Raw genomic sequence first — 12,758 nt, forward strand, 5'->3', positions numbered from 1 at the left:
CACACACACACATATATACATAAATATATATATATATATATATATATATATATATATATATATATATATATATACTCCTGAAAAACTTTATTTGTCGTACTCCTGAAACATTTTCAGGGTGGGGGGAGAATCTTTGAAAAATTGAGGGTGGGGAAGAGGGAATTTTACGACCCCTCTCAAGGGGCTCCTCAATAGGTACGTACTCAGTAAGAAGACTGTCAAAGTGCCATACCCGAAACAACCAAAATTTTCAACTTCGCTACAATTTTATATATTTCTGTGTAACTCATCTTTTTTTCAACTTTTACTAAGCTATCCCCCATCAGGGGATTCCCCCCCCTTATGGCGGATACATGGATGAGAGGTGTCTGACGGCTCTTTTTGCATATCAAACCTGCCTCTGGAGGCACAGGAGAACCTGAGGTCTAAGGTAATGTGACAGAAAACCACTTTTACTTCATAGTCCTCCATGCGGTGTCCGGAAACATCCTCAGTAAGCTTTTAATCTCTAAATAATTCCTGAGACCACACTGGCTAATCATGACGAAACGATAAAAAACCATAAGGAAGAATAAACGAGGATAAAAACAGCAAGCGAAAAAAAAAATACATTACAATATGAATATTTCGGTCAAAACCTCTGCTTGACAGTCCTCACTGTAGAATAAAAACAAAATACCGATAAAAATCCAAAGATAGTATAAAAACGTCCTATTTTAGTAGTCGTTCTATTTTAGTTTTTGTCTTTGTTTTAAGGTTTGTTTTTTATATTATCTTTGGATTTTTATCAGTATATTTTCTATTTTTACACGTATTTCATTACTCGTTGCCTAATCACTGGAAAATCCTAGACCATACATTCCAAAACTATTTTCCAATATATGCCCTTTCCCGCGGAATGAAATAGAACAACGGTAATGGAAAGATTTACTCATTATGTTTGTAATTTTCTTTTTCTCCTTCTCAGAGGAAAACATGGAATACAGATTGGTCTACAATACTTTGGGATTATTGGTTTTGTGTTCAATGTGATGTTGGAGGTAATAAAACCGGCAAATATTAGAACAAAAGGCATCAGATCAATGTGAGTCACTTGAATTATTATTTTGATTTCGTTGGTATGCAAAGCTATATCATGTAGCATGGCTAGTTATCAAAAATAAGTATTAGCCGTTACATAAATATTAGTCTGGATATTTGCAGGGAGCCAATTTGGCAAAGTAAATTCCGATTGTTTTCACCACTCCCTATATTTTGAAAAATACCTTTTTTGAGAAATATAGCAAATCAGCCCTCCACTACATTTTAGTGAAGTAACGCCACTACAATTTGTTTTTTTTTGGGGGGGTCGAAAAAATGTCCGTTCCATTTAAATTTTCAAAAACACCTTTTTTCACATCTTCAATAACATAGAAAAGAAACAAGCCTTTGCCTCCTTCCCCTACATTTCTGTGAATCAATGTCCTAGTGTAAACATCTTGTTTTACTCCTTTACTAATTAAGAAGCGGTTGTAATTAAGTTCTTGTGGGAAAATATCTTTAAGGTTGAATCATGGTAACAGGGATATCAACCAAAAGTTAAAAAATGTGTTAAAAAAAACTGTCTAGTGACAAAAAATTGCCATTTGTAGCTTATACAAGAATGACAGCTATTATTACAGACCGATCAGACAAATACATTATTAGACAGATTAGGTGCAGTAATTCAAAAGACGTTATGTACCACTTTTGGTTAGATTAATATTTGTAAGCTGCTCTGTTAAATAAATTCGACCAACTAGTCCAATTCGTCTTATCGAATATTATCTGGTTCCCAGCAGTGGCATAGCTAGGGGGCAAGGGATAACGGCTGTAGCCGGGCGCAGCAGCCAAACTGACCTTTTTTGTTAATACTATGGTCTCTTGATGAATTTAGGGGAGGAGAGGGAGCCTACACTGTCTCGTGGCGCTGAAACCCCTAGCTTCGCCTCAGGTTCGCAGGCTAACTAAAAGTTAGCAGGCTAGTCCAGAATAGTATAAACACAAGGTCATAATTTACCCCCAAAATATGGTATGTATATATATTTACATACATACATACATATATATATATATATATATATATATATATATATATATATATATATATATATATATATATATACATACATACATACATATATATATATATATATATATATATATATATATATATAAATATATATATATATATATATATATATATATATATATATATATATATATATATATATCAAACAGTTCGTGGTAAAGAACTGTAGTAAGGAGCGACCCGGCTCAATAGTAACTTAAACTCTAACAAATGGAATTTTGATACCAGTAGTTACATCAAAAGAATCGCATTTAAATGCTGATTTTAAATATATAAGTTTCATCAAGATCAGTTATACCCATCAAAAGTTACGAGCCTGAGAAAATTTGCCTCATTTTAGAAAATTAGGGGAAACACCCCCCTAAAAGTCATACAATCTTAACGAAAATCACACCATCAGATTCAGGGTATCAGAGAACCTTATTGTAGAAGTTTCAAGCTCCTATCTACAAAAATGTGGAATTTCGCATTTTTTGCCAGAAGACAGATCACGGATGCGTGTTTATTTGTGTTTTTTTTCCAGGGGTGATCGTATCGACTGAATGGTCCTAGAATGTCGTGAAAGGGCTCATTCTAACCAAAATTAAAAGTTCTAGTGCCCTTTTTAAGTGACCCTTTTTAAGTTTTCCCAAAAGTCACCGGATCAAAATTATGAGATAGCTATTCTATTCACCATAGTCGAGAAACCTAATAACTATGTCTTTAGGGACGACTTACTCCCCCTCAGTCCCCGTGGTAGGGGCTGCAAGTTACAAACAAACTTTGACCTGTGTTTACATATAGTAATGGTTGCTGGGAAGTGTAAAGACGTTTTCAGGGGGATTTTTTGTTTTAGGGGAGAGAGTTGAGGGGGGTTACGTTGGAGGATTTTACCTTTGAGGGGTTTACCTCCTTGTTATACCTCACTCTTTACGATAAAGCATTTTTATTAATTTCAACCATTTATTCTACGGCTTTTGTGATTCAGAGGTCATTCTTAAGGAATTGGGACAAAATTTAAGCTTTAGTGTAAAGAGCGAGGTATCGACGAGGGAAGAACCCTTCTCATATACGCAATAAAAACACACGAATATTGAAGTTCGTTACGTAAGTTAATTCGTATGTTACGTATATTTTTTACCAATAAAAAATTTGTAAAAAATTAAAAGTTCTAGTTGCTTTTTTAAGTAATCAAAAAATTGGAGGGCAACTAGGCCTCCTCCCTCGCTCCTTTTTTTTCGAAAAGGAAAATCTTCCGAATAATTGCAATTAATTAATATGCAAATTTCGTTTTAATTATTTATGTGCGAAGAGCCAAGATCAAAACATGCATTAATTCAAAAACGTCCAGAAATTAAATAAAAAAAACAAGTTTTTTAAATGAAAGTAAGGAACAACATTGAAAATTAAAACAAACAGAAATTATTCCGTATACGAAAGGGGCTTTTCCTCCTCAACGCCCCACTCTTTACGTAAAGTTTTTTAATGTTTTAAAAATAGAGTTAAGAGAAAAAGTCGAACTTTAGCGTAAAGAGCGTGGCGTTGAGGAGGAAAAGCCCCTTTCATATACGGAATAATTTCTGTTCGTTTTAAGTTTTAATATTGCTCCTTACTTTCATTTAAAAAACTTGTTTTTTCATTTAATATATATATATATATATATATATATATATATATATATATATGGTAACAATCCAAAGCCCCAAAAATTATATTTTGAAGTTTTCATTCAAAAAAATCTCAACAAGACGTTAGTTTTAAAGAAATAACAGCGAAAAAACAATAACGGTTATGCTTTAGTCCAAAGATCCAAGTGACGAAGTTAACCGTTTTTTAACATATTCCTGACTTCAGCTCCCTTAAAAAAATGAGGTGGAATAATATTTTAGACTCTAGTTTCGTTCTTGCGTAGCAATAGTACCAGAACAGAAAATACTTTTTCTAAAAATTAGTTATGTTTGGATAGCTGCTGTTTATAATATTGCCTCCATGAAAGATTAGTACGAGTCGTAAAAAAGAGAAAATAAAACATTCATAGTTACTTATCTGAGTATAGTTAATTTTGTACCATAATAATCTTATTATATATATTTAGTAAGGGTCCGTAACTCCCAGCCAATCACCAATTTCAAAAACAATTAGGAGATATTATGTGACAGATATTATGGAGAAGCAAGTATTTTCATGGAGCATACCTAAAATCAAAGTCAGTAGGTTGTCAGAAGTTCACCAAAGAGTAAGCATTTTCAGATTTTTATGCCTGAAGGCCAATGAGTATTATGAAGGCCAATACTCATTATAGAACATTAAAAATAGTCGTTAAATTTTTTAGAGGCTGACAAATTTTACAGGCAATTTGGTCAACATTTTCTGTTTTGTCTCAAGACTGGGGGATCAGATTAAAACTTACATGATCAGTTTTCTTGGGGAGGGGGGCTTAAGGGGACTCCATGTTTTGTATTTGGGTGAACGGGTGAAAACATTTTTCTCCGGCACTTGCAGAAAAGCATATATTATTTGTTTGTTATTGCCACAGTCCAAAATAATTTTTGGCTAGTTAAGTATATTCTTCCTTTGCTTAAATTTTTCTTAGAACTCTTTTACGGTATTTTTTTTCTTTTTTTTTCTTTAGTTTATTCAAAGCAAAGAGCTTAAAACAATGCGTTCAGAGTATTTTACGTCGCTCGAAGAGTATAGTATTACCTGTTTTTCTACAAAATTTCGAAAAAGGCCTCTGACGTCAATGGTTCTTTTCTTACTTGTCGGAAATGGGACTTTCTAAGTTTGACCTTTAAAACTGATTTTTGGTATTAAAAGCACTAATCAAAAGGATTTGCTTTGTTACTCAGATTTGTTTAAATGACTTGGAGATGAGACTTTACTTAATGGGATGTTTTCCGACAAAACGTTGTTAAAGAGATATTACAAGGGAATTCTCCTTTGAAATAATTTTAAATATTACTTGATTTTTTTAAATATATTCAAAAAATTTAAACTGATGATATGTTAACGCAGATTATGTTTTATTGATATCCTTGTCTTATTCTAAAGTTATCTTATGTTAAAATAAGCAGTTCATTATTAAAAATTATTACAAATTATCGCCTTAAAATTTGCATTTTTTTGCCATTGCTTGCTAATCTTGAGCACCGTCATTACGTTTGTGTAATTATAAATAATGATTTTTTCGTTCTTTATTTTGTTTATTCTCCCATTGCGAGAGCTAAAGGCGTCACAAAAGAGAGAGGGGAGTGGGGAGATTGATTAATTCCATTTTATTTTTTTCGGCAGTCCGACTAAAATCGCGTTAGGGAGAGCTGGAGTTTCAACAAATTTACTTCAGTTTTACCGATACTACCGCAGAATTTTTGATTTTATCGAAATTTTACAGAACTTTTTCAAATTTGTAAATGCAATAATCGGTAAAAGCCATAAATTGATCAGCTCAAAATATACCAGATAATGTAGAAAAGTCTGGCAGTCTGCCAGAAGGTACACGTCCATCACGTATCTAAACAAAAATGATAGAGTCAATGGTGGAGTCGATCAGTTTCGAGTCAATGGTGTCAATAGAGTCGATCGGGCCTAGATAATCGGTTTTACTCCTGTACCGACTGCTTCAAATAGCTTATGAAACTATTGCCGGGACAACGAAAAAGAACGCGAGAAGGCCGCGGAAATACCTGCTGTCTGTAGTCCATTATAGGTTAACTAGTGGAAAAGCTTGTAGGGAGACTTTTTTGTGATCTGAAAAAAATTGCTGAGACCCTCTCAACAAAAAATTCGAAGTTACCTCTCCCCCTCTATCAAAATCGTCCATTGGAATTCTAGCTCCATGCCCCGTCGCGACACAAAACAGGATTGACTTACCAAAAGTGCTACTTTGAAACATTTATTTGCAAAGAGAAATAGCTTCTTCCCGTTAAATGCAATAATATATCGAAAAATATTATAAATAAATAAATAAAATAATTATAAATAAATAAAAAAATAATATATCGAAAAATATATACGCGAAAGATATTCCCATTCTTCCCAATAGTTCACCACAAATCCTACTTTTACCCAAAACATGTTTAATCATCTTCGTGCGTTTGGTCAAACCTATTCATAGTTCCCATTGTTTTTGGTCTATATCCTTTTTTCTTCAAGTCAATTCTTTTTATCTGTAGAATTGGGTAACATGGCAATCGTGGATAAGCTGCGGGGGATCAACAATAAGGCCGTATCTTCATTATGGCCTTTTTAAACTGACCAAATCAGTTTTAAAGGTCGCCCGTGATTTTTTATTTCTTCAGGTCATCATTGGTAATTTTTTAAGGCTCAAAAAGGCAAATCAGGCGGATTAGAAGTGGCTTTTTTCAGAAAAGTATGTTTTTCGATGAACAGAAGGCTGTTTTTACACGGCCGATTTCGCCTGAAAAAGCCATAATGAAGATAGCGCGAAACACCCGAAAATAAACACAGAAATAAAGGTTTATTTAAGTCATCCTTGCATTTCCAAAATTATTTAATGCATCTTATACCAGTATATTTTTATTTTTTCTTGTCATTATTGATATCATTTGCAATTTATTTTCATTTTACAAATCACGTTGATAAGTTACCGTAATGCAATCAGACAGCATACCAAAACGATTGTTATCGTGCCTGTACGTCATTTGTTTTTCTTAAAACAGCGTCGTTGTCTGGATAATACATGAAGCCAACTATCCTCTTGCATATAACTATCCTCTACTATCCTCTTGCAGAGGATAACTAGCCAACTATCCTCTTGCAGATAAACGAGAGTTTACTGTATTTTCTATCTGTCTGATATACTTCATCAAAACACCTGATGTACCAAGGACATAAACCAGAAACATTTTTTGCTCCCTGCATCCATTTAATGCTTATTAAGGCCTGAAAATTGCAATTTTCTAAGATTTTTTTTTAATGTGAAGCTTTTAGAACAGTGCCAGTGTTGCCTGTTGAACTGCAAAAATGAATAAGTAAAAACGACTTTACTAAATTTGACAACAATTTTCCTCTGTGGAAATTCAGATATTACCAGTTTTCTTTTGTTTTTTTTTCATAATTATCAAGTGTTCAGGGTAGTACTAGATTTTCGCCAGGGTTGCCTGTTGAACCGCCAAGATAAATAAGCAAAAATGAATTTCCTACATTTGATAACACTTTTCCACTGCAGAAATTCAGGCATCAACAGCTTTCTTTCGTTTTTCTTTTCAAAATTACGAAGCCTTTAGGGTATATTTTCGCCAGTGTTAACTGGTGAATCGCAAAAATAAATAATCAAAAAACAAATTAGCAAAATTTGACAGCACTTTTCCTCCGTGGAAATTCAGGCATTAACAGTTTTTTTTTAAATTAGGAAGCCTTTAGGGCAGTACTAGATTTTTGCCAGTGCTGCCTGTTGAACCGCGAAATAAATAAATAAAAACGAATGTGCTAAATTTGACAACGCTTTTCCTCCGTAGAAATTCCGATAATAACAGTTTTCTTTCTGTTTTTACAAAATTACGAAGCCTTTAGGGCAGTACTAGATTTTCGCCCGTGCTGCCTGTTGAATCGCGAAAATAAATAAGCAAATACGAATTTGCTGAATTTAATAACGCTTTTCCTCCATGGAAATTCAGGCATTAAAAGTTTTCTTTTTCTTTTTAAACTAGGAAGTCTTTAGGGCAGTACTAGATTTTTGCCAGTATTGCCTGTTGAACCGCAAAAATAAATAAGCAAAAACGAATTTGTTAAATTTGATAGGGCCTTTCGTCCGTGGAAATTCAGGTATTAAAATTAAATGTATATTGATCAGAAAGGCAAATACAGCTTCAAGGGAAAGCTACGCCTTTTTCAGCTGTTCGGTGCCACGTGTTTTTATCTTATTTCTTCTAATTAGCCTTTAGGGCAGTACTAGATTTTCGCCAGTGTTGCCTGTTGAACCGTGAAAATAAATAAGCAAAAACGAATCTGTTAAATTTCACAGGGCCTTTCGTCCGTGGAAATTCAAGTATTAAAATTAAATGTATATTGATCAGAAAGACAAATACAGCTTCAAGGGAAAGCTACGCCTTTTTCAGCTATTCGGTGCCACGTGTTTTTATCTTATTTTTTTCTAATTAGCCTTTAGGGTCCATCCGTGGAAATTCCTTTCGCCTTTCGTCCGTGGAAATTCAGGTATTAAAATTAACTGTATATTGCTCTGAAAAGGCAAATACAGCTTCAATGGAAAGCTACACCTTTTTCAGCTGTTCAGTGCCACGTGTTTTTAATTCATTTTCTTCTAATTTTCAATCAAGTTTCCTTTTTTAACTTGGCGCCCATTACTATCGAAAACTGCATAGCTGCATATGGAAGTCTTTCTGATTAAATACTGAACTTTTGATTCCTCCTAATTTTTCAAAATATATTCGATTATGTAATTTTCCATTTAAGAAATTCAAACGATCAGATTCACTGTCCTTGTTACTTTAAGATAACTTAAGCAACGTTGCAAAAACTGAATTTCAGAAAAACGTTCTGACACACTATTCAAAAGTTAAAAACCAAGAATGAAAAAAAGTCACTTTTCTACACAGGTGAAAAAGCACTATATCCATAAAAACAGGACCTTCCAACCAGGAAGTATCATCAATATTAAATTTCTTATTCTGTCCCTAACAGAGAGAATACAGCCACCCTCGGCATACCTTTATCAAATGTAATGCATTTTCTCCATTTATATCATTTTCTTCTGATGGTCCATGGGAGTTTGTCTCTTGTTTTCCAGGTTGTATAGAAAAGCTTGGTAACAAATAACTGTCTTTCTACTTTCTTAATAGATCGTTTTATAGGAGAGACAGAAGGGAAGGAGAGAGAAAAAGAGAAAGAGAGAGGGCGAGAGAAAGAGAGGGGAGAGGTAGAGAAGGAGAGAGAGGAAAGAGAGACAGAGCAACATATATATATATATATATATATATATATATATATATATATATATATATATATATATATATATATATATATATATATATATATATATATATATATATATATATATATATATATATATATATACAAGTATTTGTCCAATAACAAAGTCATAGTTACCCCGCCGTTACCCCTTGCTTTTTAACCAAAAAACTTGAAAAACTATCGGTTTCCCTGTTCGCCTGTGAGTCCAGGGGACTTGTTGGTCATGTGCCGATCCTAAAATAGGGTGGCCACCTGAGAGTCTAAGCGGATGACCCTATCAGTTTTAGGTTCCTTGTTCTCCAACGAGTTCAGGCAAATTCAGTCCCCCGTTTTGAAGACTAGTCCAGTGGACATTTGTTGTCATGAGTCAGCCCAAAAATGTCGATGATCTCCAATGGGAGATCCAGCAGCAATTCCAGTAGGCTTTCCCGGTAGGCAAAACTCATATAAAAGGAACAATCTCAGCTGCCCATTTGTCTTCAAAGTCCTGTGGACACGGTCACTCATAAATCTTTGAAAACCTTTTATTTTGGGGTCTCCTATTGCCTTCAATTTGCTACCTACCTTAGTTCTGCCCTAGAATGGATGGATGATAGACTAACTATCAACAAGTGAATTGACATCACTTTTATCTAATTCCGAAAAGGCCTTGTATCTTTTCATCCTAGATTTTTGTTTTGTATTCAGGATTTTGAAGGTTTGATAGGGATATGATGCATTTATCAAACAGTTCGTGGTAAAGAACTGTAAGTAAGGGGCGATGAGGACCAATAGTAACCAAAACTCTAAAAAACAGGATTTTGACATCAATACACATATCAAAAGAATTGGCTTATTCTGTTGATTCCAAATATATAAAATTCATTAAGTTTAGTGCTACGCATCAAAAGCTACGAGCCTGAGAAAATAGGCCTGATTTTGGAAAAAGGGGGAAACACCCCCATTCATATCATTGAAAATTAATAGAAATAAATGGAAATTAAAAGTTCTAGTGCTCTTTTTAAGTGGTCAAAAAGATTGCAGGGCAACTGGCCTTCTTCTCACCAACCTTTTTCCCTAAAAATCATCAGACAAAGACTCTGAGGTAGTCTTTTTGTTTAGTATAGTTAAAAAGCCCAGGAGCTATGTCTTTGAGGACAACATAACCTCCCCCCATGCCCCTGGGGAAAGGTTTGTAAGTCCGGAAATTTGCCCATTGTCTACGTATAGTGTTTCTAATTGGAAAGTATTTAGACATTTTCCAGGGAGGATTGAGAATTTTCTGCTGGGGAGATTTTCTTCGGGGATAATTTTCCATGGAGAGGGAAATCCCCCCCCCGAGGGAGGGGGGTGAACTTTCCAAGGGAAATTATAAATTGAGGAAATTTGCCAAGATTCCTGTACAAAATTATTTTTATTTGTGTTACTTTTTCGACTCAATTTTACGTATGGATTTATTAAGGGGAATTGAATTCCCTATAGGGGAGTTTTCCACAGGATAAATTCTTAGAGGGAATTTTCTGAGGGAGCACCTTTCTATTAGTAGGCGGGGTATATTTGTGAGAATAATTTTCCACGGAGGGGGGATTTCTGGTATGATTTTAAAAAAATCGGAAATTAAAGTTTTTTCAAATAAAAGTGGACTAAGAAAAAAATTTCATCCGGAATCGTCCGCTAGAAATTTTCCGGGGTAACGTTCATTTAGAACGGAATTGTCTTGGGAGAATTTTTCTGGTGGTGGTGGGGGGGTGTTTCATGTGGCAAGAACTTTAGATGGAGAGATTTACCGTGATGGGAAGGAATTTTCCAAGGACCGGGAGCCGGATTTTCTGATATCATTTAAAAATGATCAGGTTATTAAATTAAAAATCAAATTTTTTCAATTGAAAGTGAGGAACAACATCAAAACCTAAAACGAACAGAAATTATTACGTATATAAAGGGGTTACCCCCTTTTCAATACTTTAATGTCATTTGAAAAATGAATCATTTTTATTGAGTCACTAGGTGAATATAATAATCATTTTAGAAAATTTGGCCCCTACAATGTTTTCAGTTTTTATTGAACCTAAATCCAATCACAAGCTGAGTATTCCAAACACCGTTAAACCTACATCATGTGGCAAGTCACTAGGTGAATTTAATAATCATTTAAGAAAATTTGGCCCGTAAAATGCTTTCAGTTTTTTTAAACCTAAATCCAAGCATAAGCTGAGTATTTCAAACACCGTTAAACCTACATCATGTATGTATTTACTAGGTGAATTTAATAATCATTTAAGAAAATATGGCCCCTACAATGCTTTCAGTTTTTATTGAACCTAAATCCAATCATACGCTGAATATTTCAAAACACCGTTAAACCTACATCAAGTGGCAAGTCACTAGGTGAATTTAATAATCATTTTAGAAAGTTTGGCCCGTACAATGCTTTCAGTTTTTATTGAACCTAAACAGAAAGTTAAATATATTATCCTGATAAACATGACAAGTCATATCCTGAGAATAGGGTTTTAATTAACATTTTCTTTATGAATTCGGAGACTGAGAAAGCTTCATTAGCAGTACAAAGCCAGAATTTTGTTTAGACAGTATTATTCATTTGACTTTCAATCAGATGTTAAAATTCAATGTTTCCAGTTCTTTAAATTTTCATTTGAATTTCACGTATCTTAGAATTCATTTTTCACAACAAAAAACCAGCAATTTTCAAATTAATTACATCTGCTATTTCTGCAGTTTTTCAGTTCCTGATAGGAAAAATATAGAGCAAAAAAAAAGTCTAAGAAAAAATGCTTTTATCTTAAATGCAATAAGAAGTAAAAATCATTTTTCTTTCCTACTACCCTATAAGATTTAGATTTTACCCTGAGAAAATCAAAAACTAAAAAGAAAACTTCGGATGACCACGACATTGAAAGATTGTCCTTGAATGATTACAAAATATGTCGTGAATGCTTCGCCATAACGATTGTCATGCGTAAAACATTCTTACATACGACAGTGTGAATGCGACGGAAAAGTGAGACAGAATGGTAGCCTGCAGCGGGAGGGGAAAAGGAGGGCATGCCATCCTGTAAATTTGGGACATTAAAGTAATTATAAGGAAACTGAAGGAAAAAGAGCAGAAAAGGGAAAAACAGAAAAAAATGTGTGGTCCCATTGTTGGCTGCCTGCCCGTAGATTTTGACCCTTAATAAGGAAAATATAAATTCTAATTTGTGACTGAGTGACCCCTTTCCAGTTTTCACAATTTTTTTTCTATATGATCTGGTTGGACTAAAAAAAAAAAGTATAACAGCCTAACTATTGATAATAATCAAAGAATCAGCTTTTGATGTTGATCCCAGGTATTTATTTGTTTTTTAGTAACTAGTGCAGTTATTAGTGCACAAGAAAGTTCGTATAATTATAGAAAACACAAGGAAAATAACTAAATAAGGGGCAATTTCGGTAAAAATATGCCATCAACTTTTGCTTGTGTTGCAAGAGTACCCATGAGCTAACAAATGAAACCATTATAGTCAGAAATGTTTCGCCTGAACGGCATGCTCAAAATCTCTGTATTTTCCCCCTGAAGGGATGCCCTTTTTTCCAGGAGTGATCGTATTTATCTAGTTGTCAATTTGAAAAAAAATTAAATTTTTACAGTTATTGGTTTTTTATATTCTAAATTAAATTAAAAATGTTAGATTGAAAATTCTAATTTGATTTTCTTGATTTCAGTTTTAATGTTTTA

At 33.7% G+C, this 12,758-nt stretch overlaps 1 protein-coding gene and 1 long non-coding RNA gene across 14 annotated transcripts in view; one reads left to right on the forward strand and one right to left on the reverse strand.

Annotated features, from left to right (window-relative positions):
- The window catches only part of LOC136026924 (capon-like protein), a 235,660-nt gene that overhangs the window by 41,534 nt on the left and 181,368 nt on the right, over positions 1 to 12,758 (reverse strand). The window lies entirely within an intron of this gene.
- Positions 1 to 12,758, forward strand: part of LOC136026925 (uncharacterized) — a 122,215-nt gene that overhangs the window by 16,302 nt on the left and 93,155 nt on the right. For all 3 annotated transcript variants that reach the window (XR_010617444.1, XR_010617443.1, XR_010617442.1), the window contains exon 2: positions 968 to 1,084. This is a non-coding gene — a long non-coding RNA (uncharacterized LOC136026925). The remainder of the gene's footprint in view (positions 1 to 967; positions 1,085 to 12,758) is intronic.

The sequence above is a fragment of the Artemia franciscana genome, chromosome 5 (assembly GCF_032884065.1).
Source record: "Artemia franciscana chromosome 5, ASM3288406v1, whole genome shotgun sequence".
In the NCBI taxonomy this organism is placed as follows: Eukaryota; Metazoa; Arthropoda; class Branchiopoda; order Anostraca; family Artemiidae; genus Artemia; species Artemia franciscana.